The sequence below is a fragment of the Mizuhopecten yessoensis genome, unplaced genomic scaffold (genome assembly GCF_002113885.1).
Source record: "Mizuhopecten yessoensis strain PY_sf001 unplaced genomic scaffold, ASM211388v2 scaffold1171, whole genome shotgun sequence".
In the NCBI taxonomy this organism is placed as follows: Eukaryota; Metazoa; Mollusca; class Bivalvia; order Pectinida; family Pectinidae; genus Mizuhopecten; species Mizuhopecten yessoensis.
Window position 1 is genome coordinate 651,695 of NW_018403913.1, and position 24,960 is coordinate 676,654.

Here is a 24,960-nt window from a genome sequence, read left to right on the forward strand (position 1 = left end):
TGTGCTAAAATTTCTTCATTTTCCTTGTTTAGAATCAGAGGTGCTAGTTTCAAATACTTTTTAGTCTTAAATCTGTATGCTAGATATTGAATAAGGTGGTTTTATTGTTTTTTGTCACTTTGAATAATATTTCTGTTCATGTTAAAAACAAAATCAACTCTCTGTATAAATATATCAGGTGACCGTTCAGGCCTATGGGCCTCTTGTCTTTATACTCTCACAACACACAGCACTGAGTTTATCTTGAGACTCCTAAAACACACAATACTGACTTTATCTTTATACTCTCACAACACACAGCACTGAGTTTATCTTTATACTCTCACAACACACAGCACTGAGTTTACCTTGAGACTCCTAAAACACACAATACTGACTTTATCTTTATACTCACAACACACAGCACTGAGTTTATTTTTATAGTCTCACAACATACAGCACCGAGTTTATCTTATGACTCCTAAAACACACAATACTGACCTTATCTTTATACTCACAACACACAGCACTGAGTTGATCTGGAGACTCCCACAACATACTCTCACACCACACATCACTGAGTTTATCTATATTCTCTCACAACACACAGCACTGAGGTTATCTTTATACTCACACAACACACAGCACTGAGTTTATCTTGCCACTCCTAAAACACACAATACTGGCTTTATCTTTATACTCACAACTCACAGCACTGAGTTTATTTTTATAGTCTTACAACATACAGCACCGAGTTTATCTTTATACTCTCATAACCCACAGCACTGAGTTTATCTTGCCACTCCTAAAACACACAATACTGGCTTTATCTTTATACTCACAACATACAGCACTGAGTTGATCTGGAGACTACCACAACATACAGCACTGAGTTTATCTTGACACTCCTAAAACACACAATACTGACTTTATCTGAGTTTATCTTTATACTCTCACAACAGACAGCACTGAGTTTATCTTGACACTCCTAAAACACACAATACTGAGTTTCTCTGTATACTCTCACAACTCACAGCACTGAGTTTATTTTTATAGTCTCACAACATACAGCACTGAGTTTATCTTATGACTCCTAAAACTCACAATACTGACTTTATCTTTATACTCCCACAACACAAAGCACTGAGTTTATCTTTATAATACTCTCACAACAAACAGCACTGAGTTTATCTTTATAATCTCACAACATACAGCACTGAGTTTATCTTGACACTCCTAAAACACACAATACTGAGATTATCTGTATACTCTCACAACACACAGCACTGGGGTTATCTTGAGACTCCTAAAACATACAATACTGACTTTATCTTTATACTCCCACAACACACAGCACTGAGTTGATCTGGAGACTCCCACAACATACTCTCACACCACACATCACTGAGTTTATCTATATGCTCTCACAACACACAGCACTGCGTTTATCTTGAGACTCCTAAAACATACAATACTGACTTTATCTTTATACTCTCCCAACACACATCACTGAGTTTATCTATATTCTCTCACAACACACAGCACTGCGTTTATCTTGAGACTCCTAAAACACACAATATTGAGTTTATCTGTATACTCTCAAAACTCACAGCACTGAGTTTATTTTTATAGTCTAACAACATACAGCACCGAGTTTATCTTTATACTCACACAACACACAGCACTAACTTTATCTTTATACTCACAACTCACAGCACTGAGTTTATTTTTATAGTCTTACAACATACAGCACCGAGTTTATCTTTATACTCTCATAACCCACAGCACTGAGTTTATCTTGCCACTCCTAAAACACACAATACTGGCTTTATCTTTATACTCACAACACACAGCACTGAGTTTATCTTGACACTCCTAAAACACACAATACTGACTTTATCTGAGTTTATCTTTATACTCTCATAACCCACAGCACTGAGTTTATCTTGTGACTCCTAAAACACACAATACTGACCTTATCTTTATACTCACAACACACAGCACTGAGGTTATCTTTATACTCACACAACACACATCACTGAGTTTATCTATATGCTCTCACAACACACAGCACTGCGTTTATCTTGAGACTCCTCAAACATACAATACTGACTTTATCTTTATACTCTCACAACGCACAGCACTGAGTTTACCTTGAGACTCCTAAAACACACAATACTGAGTTTATCTTTATACTCTCATAACCCACAGCACTGAGTTTATCTTGCCACTCCTAAAACACACAATACTGAGATTATCTGTATACTCTCACAACACACAGCACTGCGTTTATCTTGAGACTCCTAAAACATACAATACTGACTTTATCTTTATAATCACAACACACAGCACTGAGTTTATTTTTATAGTCTAACAACATACAGCACCGAGTTTATCTTTATACTCACACAACACACATCACTGAGTTTATCTTTATACTCTCATAACCCACAGCACTGAGTTTATCTTGCCACTCCTAAAACACACAATACTGACTTTATCTGAGTTTATCTTTATACTCTCACAACACACAGCACTGCGTTTATCTTGAGACTCCTAAAACATACAATACTGACTTTATCTTTATACTCCCACAACACACAGCACTGAGTTTATCTTTATACTCTCACAACACACAGCACTGAGTTTACCTTGAGACTCCTAAAACACACAATACTGACTTTATCTTTATACTCCCACAACACACAGCACTGAGTTGATCTTGAGACTCCCACAAAACACAGACTGAGTTGATCTGGAGACTCCCACAAAACACAGACTGAGTTTATCTGGAGACTCCCACAACACACAGCACTGAGTTGATCTGGAGACCCCCACAACACACAGCACTGAGTTGATCTGGAGACTCCCACAACATACAGCACTGAGTTGATCTGGAGACTCCCACAACACACAGCAAAGAGTTTATCTTGAGACTTCCACAACACACAATCAATAACACAGTGCTTACAGTGCTCACAACACACAACAACATTTATGTTTATGTATCTGTAAACCTTCATATATACATACCTAACACACAACACATGACGTTGGTCTTTTGTGTGCATATGGCCTACAACACATGGCACTTGGTCTCGCACACACCAGACAGACAGACATTCTTTATTTCCTCTGATAAGAGATTACATGGTCTTGTCGTTTTTAACAATTTCAACAATTTACAGCATAAAAACTGGTCTGAGGACTGTCACAGTCGCACAACACAGGGTAGGACTGATCTGATATTGATGTTTCAATAAATCATTCATAGATGCATGTTTAATGGATCCTTTTTTGAATGTACACAAGATAACTTTTGCCATGGCATTTTATATGATATTGTAGTCTATAATGATCAAATGTCTTCATTTTCTTCAGATAAAATAGGCCGAGTTAGCTCCCCTTCCAGCATCATCACTGGTAGATCTGAAAGACAGAAAAACATAAATGTAAGATTCATATGATGATATGAGGAGTGTAAAATGTAGTTTTGACAGTATACCACTGCTGCTTTATTGTCAGTGACCTTGACCTTGACAATTATGGCCATCTTGAGTTTTGGAATCTGGGTTATACAGCGTTAATCATTTAGGATATCCACCAAAGACCATTTACCAACAATATCAATGCTGAAGGGTCAGAAAATGTCAGAAAATGTATTTTCTAACTGTATACACCACCATTCTATTCTTCGCAAGAGTGACATTGACCTTGATCTTAGGATGTTTTTAGTCCCTTTATATTAACACACCAATATATTAATGTATATCACCATGTAAAATTTAAGGAATTTAGGACTTCAGAATCCTGCCATAATTTCTGGAAATGAGAGTGTAGATGGACGGACATACAGATGGACACCATGATTATCATATGGCATTCGCATCTCTGATTTAAAAAGCAAATATGCTTTGTGTCAAATTATTGACAGCCAACACAAGATTGTTAGCTTTCTTTTCCATGCTAAGTGAATGACATTTATTTTGTAATAGAGAGTTGTTCAATAATATATCTGTGGATAATACCATTTTGCTTACTTTCACTGTAATATAATAAGATGTCTCATCATGGCAGGTTTGTTATTTTATAGTAAAGATCTTCATACCCAGTAATTACTGTCCTGGTTAATTCAACTCAACAGAAATGTAGTGGAAACCTCAGTCAACAAACACAATTGATCAAGGTCATGGTAACCCTTTAATTACAATGCTACAGCGAAACTGTCATCCATTTCTACAGATAATTGGATTTTGTAATTACTTAATTATACATTTCAGAACACATGTTTATATCCAAGTGAACTTTTAAATGTGCCAGTATTGGGGTGATATTAAACCCATAATATTGATCATGTGACACAGATCATGTGACACACTGGTGGAACAAAGTGACTGTGTCCGGCAGCCTTGGGTTCAGTCGGTGTGGGGGTGGATCGATACACGATTTACGAGGTGGTAGGGGACTGATGAAACACCTGACAATGTTCCAAAACCGTATCGTAACAATTCGAGCCTCAAACCGTATCACACCAATTATACGGAGGCTCCTGAATACAACAGGTTTCACATATCATTACACCATTGATATTGATATTTCACAAGAATGCAGTTTGAAATTACTGCTGTTAATAGATCCGTAATTGATAGGAAATTACAAAATCAAAGAAATTATATATCATTGCATTTGTAGAAAATAAGTCACCTGGTGCAACCCAGTAAAATGTTGTTTTCCCAGGGAATTGTACAGCCTTATGATTTAGTGAAGGTGAAATTTGCTGAATAAAAAAGCTTAACATTTTAATTATACCACGGACTTTGATAATTCCGTGATTATACCTAATACCTATAAAAAAAATTGTTCCTAAAATTAAAAATTAAATATGATCTTTCACTGGTCACTACATTTGTGACATTTTCATCTTGATATATAAGTTATTGATATATATACGTAGTTATTTCCACTATTGGCAATACACTATCAAAGTTAGATGTTTAAAGAAAAACATCTTCAATCCCAACAAAAATCACCACGGTACTATATAAATCAGATGGTTGACAGAAACATCTTTTAATACAAAATGGAATATATGTTCCTAAAAACATAGACAGGATCGACATGGAGGAACAGATTATTGGTCATTGCCTAGAATTGATACATGCATCGTGACTTTACTATTCTTCTATTATCTTTCTTTTTTTTTTTAACTTTAACTGATTTTAATCTTGTTCATCCTTTCAATTCTAACCTCATTTATTTACTGAATATCTAAATATAAACAATTTATTTTTCCAAATTTCTAACATGAAAAATCTACATTAAATATTTGTCATTTCAAATTGTTCAATCATGCAAATTCTTTATACAAAATATTACATCACAAAAAATATGACTATTGTATTTCAGTGCATTTTATCTGTTTTAGCCATTTTCCAGTACATGCACAAACCAAACATATTTGTGTTACAGCATATCATTTACCTGTCACATATCCAGGTGTATTTATGATTTTTGAATTCCGAAGTGTAGAGTCGGTCATTAAACAATTGTGTATAATGTATATATATGGTAATAAAACTCCTGGTAACAATTCTCAAGTGTCGGCAACAACATAGATCTTCATAAGGAGACAAAACTGCTGCTGAATAAATCATTTGTGGTCATGGTTGCTTTCCCATTTACAACCAGTGGGAAATAACGTTCCAACGGAGTGGTTCTGCCAGGAATGGAACATTCACTTGAACGGCTACCAGACAAGATGACAGCCCCACAGCACGCAGTAACAGCTCAAGAATATATATCTACATCAATGTTCTACGGCAGTCTCGGTGGAGAAGTCAGAAGGTAGCAAATAACAATAGAACCTGAAAAAGCAGCACAATAATAAATTCCTCTGTGGCATGTCGGTGTTGGCGAGCATGAATATTTAATGAACAATCCATCAAAGTGATATGGCCACAAATCCCTGGGGAGCCATAACTATCTACAGCATGCCTTGTACAGGGAATGTGAGGATCCCTCCACAGCGAATACCATCTCCTTCTACCGCTATCTACACCGGGATTATCAAATTAGTCCTATAATCATTTATAAAATTGATCAGCCAATACTCAGAGCAGTATAAGTAATAAAACAAAATCAACTTAATTATTATTGACCACTTTTGAATACTGCTGTTGTAATCACATGATTTCATGCGTACAAACTATAAGTGATCTGTATCATCGTCCTATATCTGGGAAGCTGAGGATCCACCGGAGTAATTCTGTAATTTTACTTGACAAGTTAATGTTTTGTCTTGGCCAGAAATCAATAGCTTTATTATTTTTCAGTTGCATGATCACCCAGTGGAAACAGACTTGATCAGTGAAAACTCTGGTAGGCTACAGTACATACACAACATTGCTACACACTACAGCAATCAATTTTTGTGCATTATTCATTTTACTTTTATTGTTTCAACAATTGATTATAAAACAAATATTTCCGTCTTAATTTGATGTTTTCAATTCCCAAACTCTTCTTCTAGTAAGATAAATGAGATTTGCTGTGTTGTCTCTGCGCTTCTAATCTGACAGTCATTCATCATCTGTTCATTTAACATTTTGGTTGTCATGCAAACCCAAGCTGAAGCTTCATGAACATTTATAAGAAATTATGCATTAACTTCAGTTTTTCCATTGAAAGCACTACAGGATGAAGGGAAGACTCTAAAGCAAGACATTCTTTTTTCTCTTCAGTATCGCTTTCCTTCAGAAAAATCTATGTTAAACTAGATATTTGTTTCGGTGAACAAAAATATGTCTCCCCTTTAACAGTTTAAAAGTTATGGCCTGGACAAAATATTCCTGAACACTTTGCACTTATATGACCTTTGACCTCTAGGTCAAGGTCACATTGACCTAACGGCAGTGAACTCTACATGATCTGTGAATGATGCAGACATACTGCAAATTATGTCAGGATATCTATAACTTATTTGACCTTATTATTAGAGGTACTGCCTACAGCTAAATTATAAAATGCATTTATGAACAAGTTCTAATTGTAATGGGAACCATTACAAACGTCCTCAAAACTCAGACCCCATAATCGCAAATGATCATTGGATGGAGTTAACAATGCCATCATATACTAGCATACTAAGTTTAAGCAAATTTAGACACAGTGAGGGACCATTGGCATCACCTTGGCATACACCTTTACATGTTTGAATAAATCAGACTTTTAAAACTTTGACCTTGACGTAAAGGCCACAGTGACCTTATGTCACTGCACTGCACATCATCTGTATGGGATGCAGGTATACTGCAAGTTTCATCAAGATATCTTTAATGGTTTAAAAATTACAGCCCAGACAAGATGTTCCTGAAAAAAAACCATATTCGACCTTTGACCTTGGGGTCAAGGTCACAGTGACCTAATGACAGTGCACTACACAGCGTCTATGAGTTATGCAGGTACACATCAGGTTTCATCAAAATTTCTTTAACGGTTTAAAAGTTACGGCCCGGACAAGATAATATTAGAAGAACTAGAACCAGAACTACAGGAACCAGTACTTATACATACAATATGTCTCCCTTCATTCCAAGGGCCGACCTAAACAATCTGCAAGCTTATATATAAGACAGGTTGATTTAGCTGAGGCAGTAAGAATTTAAGTTCCGTTGCCTATTGGCAGTGCCTATAACTGAAGGTTAATATTTCCCATATTTCTAGAACTTGAATGTCTAGATATGGAGCTGTCAGGAAATTAAGAAAAAAGGTCAAGGTCATTATCATCATTCCAGAGATTTGCCACTCATTTTATTTCTCTTCAGAAGCTACATTGTAATTGGGGTACATATTGCACCTCATGCAACCATTTGCTTACACTGTATATGTCAAACAAATGAGTCGGGAGCATGAGCTACATGCGACCATCCCTCTCCCAGTAGTATTAACAGCTAGAAGAATGTTTTCATTAAGATTCAGCCCTCTGCTTGGGTTTGTTGTCCAGTTATTGATTACAATGACCATAGCTGATACATGTACACAAGACAGTCAGCTGCACCAAAGCCTCTTTTTCAATGAAAAGATTTGAATGTTAGACAAGAGCTTTGGTGACCCTAAAATAATTTCATTTGTAATTACAATACAAATGAATTTAATTTCTTTTTACAGATACATGATCAAATGTTTTCAAGAGTAGATTGTTTGGCTGACATTTTCACCATCATATTGATGACTTGGTTCAGTATAACAAGTGAGACAAGAGCCAGTAATTGGAATAAGAGCGTTAGTGACAGGGTGTCTGCTGCCTCCGTAATGACAGGTGGAGTCCCATTTCCTAGGTGATGGGGTCAACTGTAATAGAACACTCAGTCCTAATGACTAAAGGTCTAATGGAGACCAGGCCAAATTAGTCCATAACAGGGCTCCTTCAGTCACACCTACATCCACAACATGTTGGCTGTCACGGCCAAACCACCAAAGCTTCCATTCTTTATTGACCGTCTGGGTATCGTTTGGTAACTAACACACAAAAAGAGCGACAGACACAGCTAGCTATTACACAACCATTAACAAACCCTGTCAGAAGTGGCACCGCTAGCCTAGTATATATATCTCCATAGAGAAACTTAAATCCAGTTCCACTTTGTCAAACTTTTTAAAACCTTAATGTTAATGACACTTTCTACTTGCAGGCCCATTGCTGTGAAATAAATGAACATTTTTTATTAACTGTCATGATTTTTTTTGCAATTTTGAAAGACACTGCTTGATCAGTAACAAGATTTCGTTGAGTAAATAATGTTAAGGAAAATAATTGAAGCGACAGATCTCAGAATTCAGAAATATATATGTCTGCAACAGTAAAGTGCTGCAATTTTTGAAATGACAAAATTTCTTCATTTCTACCAGGAGCACATTTGCATTTTTGAATAAAAAAGTTAATTGAATTTGAATAAAATTTAAATGATTTATTGATTTGTAGGGGTTTTTTTATTTCACAAATTTTGTCAAACCCCATTTTTTTTTTTTTTTTTTTTTAACTTCTGCAAAATGAACACATTTTTCATGCCACAAAAGAAAACAAAAGCAAGAAATACAACCCCTGCAAAATAAGTGATATACAGAGAGATTCATTCCATGTATTTCACCTTTTCTCCATTTCTATGTGTATGCTCTAACATTTTTACACATAGAGCACGATTCTTAGCTTGTTTTGACAATACCCTGGAGATCGAGGCAGGACAGCAGTCGGGCCTCGGAGCACCTCCAATTTACACAGTTCCCAGACACTGGACCATTACAATGCTGTTTGAGCATTACCAAACCACTCTCACAGGAATACAAAAAAAAACACACCACAATGCAGCATAAAATAGATGTCATGAATTAATTTCTAATTTCTTGAATAGTCAATGAAATTATCCCTCCATCTCCTACATAATCAAAATTGATGGGTATCATTTTTATTCCATTAGACAACCTATAAATATGTAAGTGCAGCTATATTTTTTTTTAACAATTATCTCCACTTTAAAAAAGAGTTTTCATTTTAGTTGATATTTTCAGAATGTTTCTTTGGTCAAGTCAGCAGCTGGTCCAATTATAATTGAGAACCTAGTTTTCAGTGTTTTTGTGTTAAAGGACTATGTATGGTTTGGGCGTGTTTTGGCCCCCAAATGCATCAAAATTCAAAACCTTTAAATGAACTTTGAAATTACTGTTTCCTTAATTTTGACTACTTCCCAAATACTATTATGAAAATATTTATTTATATTTCTAATTTTTGTTGCCATGCGGTAACAAGTTTAAATTTGCATAAATTAGAAAAAATTGAATATTCAGTGAATATTGTGATATTTTGCATAGTTTTCCTAGAAACTATAGAGCGCATGCTTGATCAAACATAATATGAAAGGCTAATGTGTAGGCACCTGTAATACATCTTTTGGAGAAATATCAAGTTTGTTCAAGAGTGCGCTCTATGGTATAGCTAAGAGAAAAACTATGTGAAAACCTGTCAAAATTGACTGAATTATCAAATTTCAATAATTTATGCAAATATGACCTGGTTACCATGATAGCCAAAATCGAAAACACAAACTAGAACAGAAACAGGTCAGTAAGGGCCACGTCTTGTGGCAATATATCCCCCATAATCATCAAGAAGCAATCTGCCCATATTACATATAGCTGAGCTTGACGTTTGACATTTGGACTTCAAAAAGAATCGCAAGGAAGCAAAATATACATTTTACATGTACATGTACTATGATGTGAGTCTTGTTTCCTTCCACCTCCATATTTGCTGCGCTAACGGAAATGTAAATACTGGTGCAATACTCATTTGTTAGCTTTGATTTGTTTTATTTCACCTTATATACCATCTACATCAAGAGCCTGGGTCAAAGTCAGAGATCTACTTTGTCTTTGACCTTTGGACCCAAATGACCTTGACCATTAACCTAGTGACCCTGAACTTTGGTCAGTTGACTTATTCTTTAATTCTGACCAACTTTGCTTCTTGATATCATAACAAAATTATCCACAGTGAAAAATACAAAACTTGACCTTGACCCTTTGGACCCCATAACCTGGACCTAAGGTCAGTTGACTCTGTGTTAAGTTCTGAACAATATTGCTTCATAATGTCATAACAAAATGTTCATCGGGGAAAAGGTACAAAATTTAAACTTGACATTTGACCCAATGACCTTGACCTTTGGTCAGTTGACTCCTTATTTAATTCTGATCAACTTTGCTTCATCATATCATAACAAAATGGTTATCAGTGAAAAGATGCAAATTTGACCTTGACCTTTGAACCTAATGACCTTGACCTTTGACCTTGATTTTTTACCACAATGTGTATTTTTGTGAACTGAACATCTTGACTAAGTTTCATGTACATCGGTCAATAAATACCAAAGTTATCAGCCAGGAACAGAATTTGTGGACAGACAGAGTGATTACTATAGGGCACCCGTATCGGAGATACGGGGCCCTAATAAATGTTTACATAATAGTACTGGGGAAATATTCAAAATTAAAGAAACAGTTGTTTGAAAATTCTATTGCAGATTTTTAATTTTGATGGATTTGGGGGCCAAAAAAGGCCCAAACCATACGTAGTCCTTTCTCATTTATTAATGATAATTTTTGAAATAAGAAAATTGTCATCTAAAAAATAATCATTTTTAACATTTAATTATCAATCAAATAAGTTTTACAGATAAAAGACAATGTACAACTTTACCACTGACAGCACCACAAGTACTCGGATGGTCTAGTTGCATGAACCACTAGACAAAGGGTTTATTGTCACAACAATATCATATGTATTCTACCTATAAACATGGAGCATTATCAATACAATAACACCAACATCTACACTAATTGATTGTGACATTTCATGATATAAATGTTTATGGGATAGTGCCATCAAGTCAAATGTTGTAACATATTCAGTCATATGTACAGTTTTGATAGGTCAGTGGTACTAGACTTTCCTGTTGTTTTGATGGTTTTTCTGTACAATATATCAGACATATTTCACTTCTATGTTAGATTTTTCTATTATTTTAATAATGCTTGTACTTCTAAAGACCTCATATTTGAGATATCAATGGGAAACTAATGATTATCCTTACACTGTAATCTAGATTTAATCAGGATGAGGGTGATGTTTACCAATATACATGTATACTGATAATTAATTTGCAGTTTCTGTTTGATTACCTAACGTTTTCACCTGTATAAGGTACACACTAACTAATTAGTGGGTAACAGTATCATGTACACAAACAATAGGCCGGCAGGACTATTTAATGCTCACAGGTCAAGGCTTTTTATGCATTTGACTGTTACCTTGTGTGTGAACTAAAACAAAAAATTTGATTGCACACCTCAATTGTATTGGTTCTGCAGAAAATGGTTATTTAAACACATTTGACCCCTGTGACCTTGAAAATGGATCTAAGGTTATTTACTTGAACATATTTAAAAGCTCTCCTCCAAGCAATTCATTACAATCACAAGTATTATATTTTAAAGGCCTGAGAGTTCTTTAGAAAAAGTTAAATTTTAAGGAAAAGTTAAAGATTGAATGGTAATTAGACACTGATACAGGTCATCAATACCTAGTGAGCTCCTATGTACAGTACTAAGTCATTTTAGTTTTAAAGCTTCTGAATTGAATATTTGTTGTTGTAAAATTGCAAACATCTTCATTAAAACCAGTATCTACAGGAAGCGCTGTGTGTACAACTCATGTGATAAAATCAATCAGCACACACATCCTTATCTTTATTGAGCTTACCGACATTCTCATACTGTCTCTTTCAAAAACTGAACCAAGAAGAAAATCTATACTCTGTTTTATTTTACCTCTGAATATTAATCCTTAACCTTAGTTTATCTTACAAGTGCTACAAGAAGAGTTATATTGCATATGTAGTTCTCACCCCAAGGGAAATTATGCAATCTGTTTGTAACATCAAGGTGTTTAAATCTCCCTTGTTGATAATATCATTTTCCACCAGTGTACATTAGGGGATAAAACCTGACACCTACTGGCCTGTAGGAACATGCATATCTCTCACATCTTGGCCCTTAAGGCCTGCAGTAGTTGAAAAAATACAAATTCAGGAAATTATCGTGAATCAATCAGATAGAGGAGGTATATGTATTTCTGTGATAGAAACATATAAAACATAATCCCCAGCCTCTGGCTCTAAATCTCCACACAGGATTGGACAGCTGCTCCGTAGATATGGCTTACATGGTCTCACTTAAATCAAAAGTTTTAAGTAGCTCTGAAAATTCATTTTTTTTATAACTGACACTAATTTGGAAAAGTTATGATTTCATTACCAGTAAATCTGTCTGAATGAGATGCCAGTCCTAACATCAGAACTTACAGGTGATTTTCTATTAGGAGTAAATCCATCTTTTTAAGATGTCTGAGTCCTAACCTTAGATGTTTGGGAGCGATTCCTCTGACACTTACAATATTTTGCTCCACAAATACTTGTACTGTACTGTAATCAACCTAATAAATACACTGGATAGTTAGGAATTCTGGAAAATTAATGATTTAAAGCACCTCAGGATTTCCCAAAAATAGCCATAATAATAAATAAAAAAAAATAAAACATCTGATAAGTGAACAGTTATGTTTACGGTTTTCTAGTTTTCAGAAGAATAACTACGGTAATGGTATACAGAAGGCTTCTATATGTAAATACAAAGCAGATAATATAAAAGACAAGAAGCAGCTCCTGAATCCAGGTTTCTATAACTGTATTGATACAATAGTGCTGATTAGTTTTGGCCTGCTAGGCATGCAGACTGCTCGTCTGAGCACAGAATTAGGAACTGATGTACGCTTAATTTCACTAATTAAAACAAACCACCAGGGGACGTTTGGTCTCATCTTCCCTTATAAATCTCTTATCAGTCTACCAGGTATTTACTTTTAGAAATAAGGAAAACTGAATATGCTGATTTGATAATAACCATGTGTTCTATAATGTTTATAGGAATCTGAGAAAACTAGTGGTTTTTTTTTTTTAAATTCAAATACACCCCATGTATTTTCAACCAGTGACTCACAAACCCTTGTAACCTTAAAAATAGTTTCCATAAATAAACTTGATAGCCCTCCACCCAAACAAGCTCAACAGACCAAATAGTATGACTCCTTGCTTTATGGTTCTGAAGAAGTTGTTTAATGAAATAATAGTTGCAAGGGATGCAATATCTAAATTCTCATAAGCTCATAAATGTGTACTTCATGCCCCATGGTGAGCAAAAAGCCTGATCATACTGAAACTTGAAAACAGGTTATTTGTTTTTTTAGAATTCATTCTTCATCTGGTGTTCATTCACTTTATGAAAGTTGACTACACCTAAAGATTACTCTCTGCAAATAATCTCCGATCATCGCGTACATTTATAATACATGTATGTGTTATCCTACTATACAATAAGCATTGACCTTCACAATATTTTCTCTTCTCCAAATATGGCTTTTGTAGAAATGGGTGAAGTGAGAATCACTCTGGAGAGCTGAGCATATGGACATGTTTAGGTCCATACAATACCAAACTGTCACAGAAAATGCACTAAGAGTAATGAATTTCATTTTCAGATTCTGGTAAAGAGCAATTCTAACCAAGTCTTAATTGGAAATCCACATGCATTTCATGTGACAGGATGAGTATGCGTTGATGGCAGGTGTCGCTAGCAAGATAGCAATGGAATTTTGACAAGAGCCAAGGGACTTCAGTAGCCTCTCAAAGCTCCAACATAAAAAAATCAAGCAACATAACATGTACCATCAATCTGATTATAATGCTTTTCCATTATATAATATTCTATTATCAATTATAACAAATCAATCAAACTTTGGGGACCCAGCACTGCCCTGGATATTAAATTCAGACAAAAAGCTATGTATGTTTCAATTTTAATCCTAGTTAGCTTGGAAGGCAGACATAAGATCCATAGATACAATCACCAGTAATTTAAATACATTATACATATGTCACCTCACACATATAACTTAACACTCTCATATCAGTAACGATATAAAATAAAAATAAAATTTCCATTTTACAGTTTTTAAAATGAAATATATACCCAATCTGAAAGTTTTTAGTTATAAAGTTATTCATACTTGATATAACCGCCGCTGATCAATAGACTACACGGTTATCTGTAATATGGAGTAAGAGCGAAGTATAGGTAGAGGACTAAGTAAATATTTCCCCTGCCTGTGTAATCACCAATGATTACAGAAGGTAATATTTGAACATTGTGATTAACTCTGCAACAATCGCCGGATTCTGTTCCACCAACTTTAAATGACTAAGTTGAGAATGGTGTATTTGCACTGTCAATAATCTTCGGAATCAATTTTAACCAGGGATGTAGCTGCTACTGCGGAGATATTGATTAGCCAGGCACAGATACTACCATTGGTTTTGTAGTTACCAGCAAGTGACAGCCCGCCCAACTTTGTCATTCTCCTGCAGAGGAGAACACTTGAAAAAAAGCTCATATAAATGATGTGGCAGGTAAAAAGGGATGATTAACTAGGTACACCAGCATCCTCACCAACACACCATTGTGGATGTGAAATGGACACTGTACTATAAAGGCAGGTACACCCTTATCAACCATCCTTAAACAAGTCCATTTATTGTTGAGAGTCTCACTAAAATTCACCATGCCACTTACATGGCTGTGTAACTGACACTATTGAGGCATTGAGTTGGTATTGAACCCTCAGCAAACAAACATTCTATAGTAAAGTTTTCTCCTTACAAATATTACACACTCAAATTCGCATGATGGAGTGTTTAAGGAATTGGATAGGATCGAGCTGCCGTGCTCCTAATCAAACAGACCATTCTGTTGCCGGTTCCTCTTACGTTCTAAATACGACTCGATTCTCCATCAATAGATCAATCAAGGTTTTACAATAACACGTAACGATCCCTTACATCATTCAGGAAACACTCAAATGTTTCAAATGAATTCACTGGTAGCTTATTTTTTGGTTTCATATCCGCATGACCATAGCTTTGATGTATCATTTCAGAAAAAAAATCAATCTTGCTGGACATTTATGGAGCGACGATAAAAATACAGTATTCTTAGTATAAAGTGCAACTGGACCAGACCAGGATTCGAACCCTGGACCTCCAATCAGTATACTGTCACTTTATAACCAGCTGAGCTACTCGGTCAACAGGAGTATCATGACCCTGTTGCACTTCAGACATATCCATGGCTACAGTAAGGGGAGGTTACTGTACGTATGAAGACTACAGAGGAGTTCTCTAGTGCTTTGCCAGCATTGGGACAGAGATCCTTAAAAATCAGTTAAGTCTTTTTCATATACCTGTGTGACGTATACTATACCAGTGTTGTATGTGTGCTGCACCATACCAGTGTTACGTGTTTACAGGAAAGAGTGAGTCGTACTCCCACCGGGGATCGAACCTGCAATCCCAGACTTCCTAGTCGGGACGCTCTACCACTGAGCTAAAGGGAAAATCCCTCTAGCATGAAGCTTAAAATGTGATATGCCACCTGTAACACCATATATGTGCACAAAACTGTTCTAAAACATGTGCTGGTCACTAACTATGTGTTCATATCAGTATTATTACACCTCTGTTATCACACCGGGGATACTGTCACGAAATGTGGTATAAATATCACATCTGTAATATAGATATAAACTCCATTTACTTTAAACGATTATGAAACAAGTTTTATCACATCTGTGTTACATACCTGTGTTTCATACCAATACAAATAAAACTTTGATGTCATACAGGTACAAGTGTACATACATCCATTAAATCACATCTGTGATGTATATCACCTATGTACATGTACATGTATTCCTGACTTATACATCATCATTAAGAAATAAACAATATCTCAATATATGTATCAAACTAAAACAACTGGAGATTATTGGCTGTCTCATCACACATAAGCTCCATTCATTGTTTTACCAAACACCTACAGAATTAAGCTGGCAGAATGTGCCAAACCTCCAGAACTACCCTCACTTCCCCTGAATGTGTGGATGAGTCACTTGAATGCACCTTCCTACTGGTCTGTATGCATGTTATTCCCAGCAAACATTGAGTGTAAATGCTGTTTTCTGTTCCTCTCCAGCATTATGTGTTTTTCCACTTATAACCAACCAAAAGTGTCTGCAAATGGTCTTCGTTTTTGGTTAATGATTTTCCAAATGTTTTAGGGTAATGGTATCTACATGCCAACTTATTTTATAGTGTAGGTAATTACCTGTGTGTTCTCAGACCGATTCTGAATGGCCGATCTACAGTCATTGGTGCTACTTCATACTATAATTAAAGTTTATCAACAGGTTCCATTTAAAATCTGAATCCTTTCAAAACTTAATTCAAAACTGAATAACAGTTTTACCATGAGCAAATATCGGCCATGTTTCACCTAATCATGTCAAAGATGTCTTTTATCTTGAAATTTCGTAATTATTTTACTTAAAATTGAAATTTGCATATGTTTATATTATATATGTTTTTGGCAATATCACCCATTTAATTAGTTCTTTTGTTAAGTTGTCCTTCACACCCCAAGTAATTAGTGTAAATCCCCAGGAGTCTAGTGTAAATCCCCAGGAGTCTAGTGTAAATCCCCAGGATTTTAGAATTCGAGGAAATCTGTTGATCTTATGAACATTTGCTATCCATTTTTTCACTAACAGTTCACATACATTGGAGACTGTTTATGAGATACTAACCTGAGGCAATCAACTTCCCTTACTTGCTGATTTCATCAAGTAAACCTTCTTAAACTAAATTTATATAGTTTTGATAAAAATGATTTAACATTTAGTATTAATAACAGTTATAAAGGTTTCTTAGGTAACTGTCTAGTTAACAAGCATCAAGGTCAATTAAAAATAACCTAATAAACATGTCACTGACAATTAATCAGTCACCGACAAATAATCGAACTTCAAGGTCACATAATCAAACATCTAATTTTAAGCTTCAAATGCTGAATAATAGCACACATCAATATATCCTACAAGTAATCAAGCTTCAATGTCACAAGCCAGTACATTCAAACATCTACTAGCAAGTTTCAAGGTCAATTACAATTCATAAGTTTCAAGGGCACTTTTCAAGCAATCAAATGAACAAATGAATCTAGCATAAACATCTTGCTCAATTTTAATTTCTAAAGGCTTCAAGACCAACGATTCAAGGTCACTATCAAACATCAATATTTCTTCATCTCTAACAAATAATCAATCCGGCTTCTCAAGACCATGAACAAGAAATCAGAATCCAGGATCATTACCACGTTATCAGGGCTTGACAAGGCAATCAAAATGAAGCAAAATTCTATTTTCACCATCAAGCAATCAAACCCTGAGGTCAATCATCATGTGATTAAGATATCATGTATCACCATGTAGTTGTCCTGTGTTTTAGGTTCACATTCACAATAATATATCGCTCACCAGATAGTGGTATTAGTGGACAACATCAAGCATTCTAGTTTGTTATACATAAAAGCCATTATGAATACATAACAAATGCATTTAAGCTGTATTTCATTATCTCTCTCACACTTTATCATAATGTCCAACTAAATTTAGCATAAGACAAAACAAGAGGCCAAATAGGCTTGTATTGGTCACCTGGTATTGATCTCACACCTGTTACCTTAAAAGTGGACACTCGGTTATTTAGAAGAACAAACAAAAATAATTTCAACACATTTTAACCTCTTTGACCTTGAAAGTACCTGGTAAGTGAAATTCATTAATTTGAACAAATTTGGAACCCATCATCCCAGCATGCTATTGGGAAAATCACTGTGCGCCTTGAGGTAACTAAAAAAAAATCATTTTAATTTTTTCAACTACTTCACCTCTGTGACCTTGAAAGTTCATCAAAGTCATTTGCTTGCCCTTTTTCTTTTGAACATGCTAATGGCAAAATATTCTAGCGGAAAAAAAAACCTGTGCATGCCTAAAATGTGTTATAAAAATGAATTTGTATGACGTAGAACAACAAGGTTTTCAGGGTTGCATTCCATTTTCCACAACGTGGAATCAATAAGTTCCGCTCAGCAGGGGTCCATACTGAGTTCACAAAGTTAATACCTCGTATGTCCACCGTTTGCCTGAATGCAAGCCTGGCAACGTCGACGCATGGATCCTATCAGACGGTTCAAGAATACTTGTGGGTTGGCATTCCAGATCTGTACCAATGCTGCAGGCAAATCAGCCAACGTCACCGGTTGATTAGGTAATGCCCATAATCTGCACTTCATTTCATCCCAGACGTGTTCAATGGGCGACAGATCGGGGGATACAGCAGGCCAGGGCAACATGTCAACGTTCTGCTGGGACAGAACGTCCATAGCGACACAAGCTGTGTGTGGCCTGGCGTCGTCCTGCTGTAGCGTAATGTGACGTTGCTGCCCTTGCACAAATGGAATGACGTGGGTCCGGAGGATCTCGTCATGGTAACGTAGCGCGTTCAAATTCCTGTTAACAACCACCAGAGGTGTTCTCCCGTTGGCTGTGATGCCGCCCCAAATCATAACGCTGCCTCCGCCGAAAGAAAGTCGTTGTACCACACACGCGTCACGGAAACGTTCTCCAACACAATGATACACTCTGGAACGGCCGTCACTACTATCCAGGTGGACTCGCGATTCGTCTGTTACCAAAATGCCTGCCCAATCCCGTCGAGTAAATCGTAGATGCCTTCTGCACCAGTCCAGACGTGCTACACGATGACGTGGCAGAAGAACTGGGCGGATTGCAGGACGTCGCAGACAGATAGCTCGTTCACACAATCGGTTCCGTACAGTTCTCGGGCTTATTGGTAGCAACCCAGGGATTGTCCGTGTAGTCAAACTTGCCGCTTGGAAGCAATTTCTCAAATGGACAAGCCGAATATGGTTGTCCTGTTGATGTGACGTCACACGAGGTCGATCGCCGACGTGACCAAACTGTTAATGTTGTCTCCCCGAATCCCGGATTGTTTTTCGATGGACATGAAAACGTGTAGAGACAATGGCTTGGCCCATACCAGCTTGAAGCATACCAATAATCCGGAGGCGGTCATTTTCATTGAGCCTCGACATAGCATTAATCACAAATTATAACGTTATAATGCTGTTTTTACTGTTCACTGGTCTCAACAGAGTGACCCAACAGTTGAAAAATAAACTGTCATTGTCAAATTGGATGGCTGGACGAAAAAAACGTGCAAACTGATCATGCCTATAGAGAGCAAACTGCACGGGAAAAACCGTCAATGACAAACGGATAGACTGTATGTGTCATACTCGGTCATGTGTGTGAATTTTCATGTATATATACAGTTGGTAATACATGTTCTATAACAATTCTCCGCATGCACAGTTCCCGTTAGTATATCATTACCCTGAGTCTTTTTGTTAAGGAGAAAAATCATTTCAATATTTTAACATATTTTAACCCTTGTGACTCGAAAGTAGGTCAAGGTCATTCAGTTTGACAAACTTGGTAGACTTCAACCCAGCATTCTACAAGCCAAATATCATAGCCCTAAGCCTGCATGTTACCAGGTAGTTTTTTAGATTTTAAGATATTTTAAAGATTTTTTTAAACATTTAACTCCTGTGACCTTGAAAGACGTTCATGGTCATTTAGTTAAACAAACTTATTAGTCCATGATACATGCATGCTACTGGCCAAACATAATTGCTAGAAGAAATCTTTAAAGTAAAAAGTTCACGCAGGATGGACGATGGACGTTGCGCCATAGAATAAGCTCACTTGACTGTTGTTCAGGCCGGTTGAGCTAAAACCCATCTCTTTTACAATAACCAGCTAACATATGAGATGATGCTCCACTGGGAATAGTTTATGGTCCTGGGTGGACACCTTGGTATTCTATGTTTGACAGGTATGTTACCGCTGTGAGTGCCTGTGGCACTGGTAGGCCGAGTACTACAAATTACCTGAGCACGGTACATTAGTGGCCATTAGGTGTAGGATTGATGCAGTTTCCCACACAGCTTTGTACCAGTCGGGTCCGAGAGAAGTCAACCATCACCATTTTTATATCAACTTGATACAGCACCATTAGATGTGTGTGATTACCGTGAAATGATGCATTACGGTTATCATAGCCTACAAATACATAACTATGATTTACTGACTACCCGCAATCACATACACCCTGATCAATTCCAATCATGCGATAAAAAGGCAACATTCATCACACAAAGATCAGTTATCCTCGAACATTCGTATCATTATAACTACCAGAGCAGAGATATATAAATATTTACCTTAACTGACAAGTATCTAACCCAAATCCAGTGATTTTGTTAACATGCATGTGTGGTATGCCTCAAAACTGGTGTGACTAAAAAAAATTGTTCAACAATCTTTACAGCAGACACATTGTTAATGCCTACAAGGAATTCTGTGGAATAATCTACTTATTTCTAAACAAAAGATGGAAATGTATTTTTCGGAAAAATCATCTGAATCGTCGGCAAGTGATTATTGGAGAACATTATATCGGTCAGTTATGGACATTAGGGCGGAGTAATTACAGTAGCATGCTGGGAACAAAACCGACAGGTATGATATTAACACCTGGCAAAATCTCGTCTATTACTAGTTGTGTCTGTTTAATGGATCATTGCTTTACTTTTTAAATCATCATGTCCTGTCTAGAATTTCATGTTTTACAGATTTTTGTATTTAATATGTTGGCTAATTTTCATGAGGAATTTTGCAAATGTTTAGTGAAAGCATAAGTAACTTGCAAATTTCAGCATATGTTCCTAATGTGAAACTTTTGCATTTTTAGAATGACAGAAAAAAATGGACACAAGATCTATCCCATATTTAAAGAATACGTTGAAGATGTATAGATTAAATCATCATTCACCATTCTTTAACTTTATAATAGATTATATAACTGCTAAGGGAAATTTTAAAGATAATGAAACTAGAGGCCCCATAGGTCTTAAAAGACATTGCAGGCTTCAAGGAATTGAAATATATTTGATAAATGTCACATTTAATGAGACAGAAAAGTACCACTTGTCAGATGAAATCCTTGAGTTTGGATAAACTAGAACGATAAGAACACATGACAAACCCCAAGTTTCCCAACCAATCAACTGTACCCTCGCAACCTCTCGGCCTCCTGGGGGACCAAACACATCCTTTAGACAACATTTGATTCTCTGGTGCTAAGGAAAATGAGTTATGCTTCAAGATATAACCAAAACCCATTGGTAAAATTTGAGAAGAAGTTTATAATGCAAATTGTTCATAGAACAAAAGTAATTTATTGAACAACATGTTTCCCAGTGACCACAAATCTGCTATGGTGAATTTCAATTTATTTAACTCATTCACCCCTGACACATTTGAACTCTTCCAATTCAAAGGTTGGAATAGTTCATTATGAAACTTCAGGGGTGAATGAGTTAACCAAATATAACAACACTTTGTTGGCTATAATCGTTCCTGGTCAACTTTCGTACCGTTATTAGTGTCAGCTAAATCAGACAGCTGGAACTTGAGAAAAAGATTTAAATGTTTTTTTCAAGGTGACCTCCATGTTAGCCATCTTGATTTCTGAATTATTTAGAAAAACAAACAACATTACTCTGAATCATCTCTGTATCATTCCTGGCGAGAGGAAAATAAATCTACAAGTGGAATACTAGTGCTACAAGAAGTTCAAATGTCAAATATTTTATTGACAAACCAGTAAGTTGGCCATCTTTGATTTAATTCTTGAATTCAAGGATGAAGTTTGAAATGTAGACTGTTGATTTGCATACCATTTTTCAAGATGATTGCCTTCACCACCATGTTGAATTTCAAATCAACCTCAAAAAAAGTAAAAACATCTTGCTGACAACCATTCTTTGTCATTTTTACCAAGTTCCATCAAAACCAGACAAACAGTACTTGAAAAGAATACTGTTATAGGATTTCAAAGATGTCAGCTATCTTGGATCTCTGACTGATCCAAACAAAAACACTTAAAAAGCATCACACAGGGTCCTTTCCTTGAAAGTTGAAAATACATCCTACCACTGGAATTAGAGAAGCAGTGCAAAATGTCAAAACGTTGATGATAGCCCCCCCCCCGAAATAGTATAGTGGGTAGAAGATATGACCAGACAAAAAAATCAAAGGATAAGGACAAAGGTCAAAACATAGGTCACAGTGACTTACTTTTTGTATTTGACACTCCATCATCCTAAAATGTTTTTGCAAAATCTGGTTACATGAAGTGAAAAAGTGTGGAAGATATACCCTAGACAAAACTTTTTGAATGTCGAGGTCATAGGTTAAACAATAGGTCTCAGTGACCTACTTTTTGTACTTGACACTCTGCCATCCAAAGATGTACTTGCATACTCAAATAGTAAAGAAGATATGACCCAGACAACCTTTTTCAGAGGATAAGGTCTATGGTCAAAGTATAGGTCACAGTGATCTGCTTTTGTACTTGACACTCTGCCATCCCAAGATGTACTTGCAAACCGAATCTCGTTACTCCAGTTGAAGTAGTAATGAAGTTATGTCCTGGACAAAATTTTGGCAAACTTTCATAAAAAGGGGCATAACTCCAATAATAATAGCTGTACCATTATATTATGCACAACTTCAGAGTTGGTTGATTACTTCAGGGAAGTTTCATGAAATTTCAGCTTAACACCATTAGAGGAGTTATCTGGACAAAATTGTGTCGACAGCCAGACAGACAACCCAATTTCAGTATAACAACACCCCCCCTAAATTTTTCCATCATTATTTTGCCTGTAACGTACAAATTTGCAAACATTCTATTCCCACAAAATCTGGGCAAAATCTTTTGAGCAATCCATAGTCCACAACCTCCCGACTAATATTGATATCAAAAATGAACAAATTAAGGGTCACAACTCTGTTTAGATGGGGCAATTTCAGAACATGACACTCCGTCATCCCAAGAGGTACATACTCACATACAAGATTTGACAATTGTAGGCGACAGTGTATATGAGATCTGCCCCAGACAATTTCACAAACTGATTGACTGTCTGACGGGTGGCGTGCAAGCCTATAGTCAGCCTCAGTTCAACAAAATCCAATAACATTTGGGGACTAGAATTAGCAATTATATGTAGTATCTTGGCTACTGAGGGCCATGCTAATCTTCAAGATTTACCAATGAATTTAGATTTTGTTTTTCATTTTAAGAAACAAACTCAGCTAATAATTGGTACAATGAATTGTTGCTGACCATTTTGCCAACTTTGATAAGAATTTATGAAAGTTTTACATATTTAACTGGTATTAATTATGCCACATAATTTTGATTAGCAAAACAGTAAATAAGGGAAAAACCTTTAAGAAATATCACTTGTTGTTCAGCAGTTATAGATAACTGTCCATAAGGCACAGTGTACATGTAGCAACGCTTGCATAATATTTTTTTATTTACATTGAAAAGTCTGACAGGTGTTGATACCACACCACAGAGCAAGGATCTGAGAATTAAAACACAGTATGTTGAGACTCATTCGAGACATTTCCTGATGTGTAGGGAGTGCTATCAGACATTTCAGAGGCTAAGATCAACACAGAAAAAAGTGACACCCAATAGATTGTTTATATGATCTAATTTCAGAGCTTTCCACCTTTTCTTCTTACAATCTTTTGGGTGGAATTTCTTACCTTAAATTCATGATATTCCCTACATATCTGAAAAGGTCTCAAAATACAGACTGTGTCTCAATACTCGGGTCCCTAAGCTCTACAGTCTTACTGGGTTGGTGGCAGCGTTCAATGCAGATCACAGTGCTGTACAACTCTATACAGACATCCCTGAAGCATCTGCTGTGAAGGTTTCATTCTAAACCAGTACAAAAATGTTTGCAAAATATTTTTCAACTTGTAATAATTATAAAATACTAACAAGAGGCCTAATGGGTCTGCATCGCTGAACTGGTATTAATCTCACACTTGTAACCTTAAAGGTGGACTGAAATATAGCTACAGGCAAAATATCAGTGTCTTGCCTTAAAGTCATATAAAAGAACATTTGATTCCTTTGGGTCACGTGAGCTAAAAACTCACTTATATAAGTAAGTCACATAGCATTTTGGAAAATTTTGATGAAAATGTAGATATTTTAACTGACAAAGATGACAAAAAAAATACACTAAAAAAAAACATCCAATAATGACGTATTTTAGTTGTAACCAACAAAACCACAATTCTGCCTGTGATGACAAATTTCCCCTGGTAACTAGCAAGCTACAAGACAATTAACAATCCTAATCTACAATGACAATCATCTTATGACCAATAAAAAAACACACAGTCTACCAAACTTGCATCCAACAAAGGTACAATTCTACCTGTGATGACAAAATTGACTT

The 24,960-nt window shown here is 36.0% G+C and overlaps 1 long non-coding RNA gene across 1 annotated transcript in view; it reads right to left on the minus strand.

The window, feature by feature from the left end:
- Positions 1-3,177: 3,177 nt before the first annotated feature.
- LOC110457986 overlaps positions 3,178-24,960 on the minus strand; it is a 33,909-nt gene continuing 12,126 nt past the window's right edge. The window contains exon 3 of the long non-coding RNA XR_002463752.1: positions 3,178-3,408. This is a non-coding gene — a long non-coding RNA (uncharacterized LOC110457986). The remainder of the gene's footprint in view (positions 3,409-24,960) is intronic.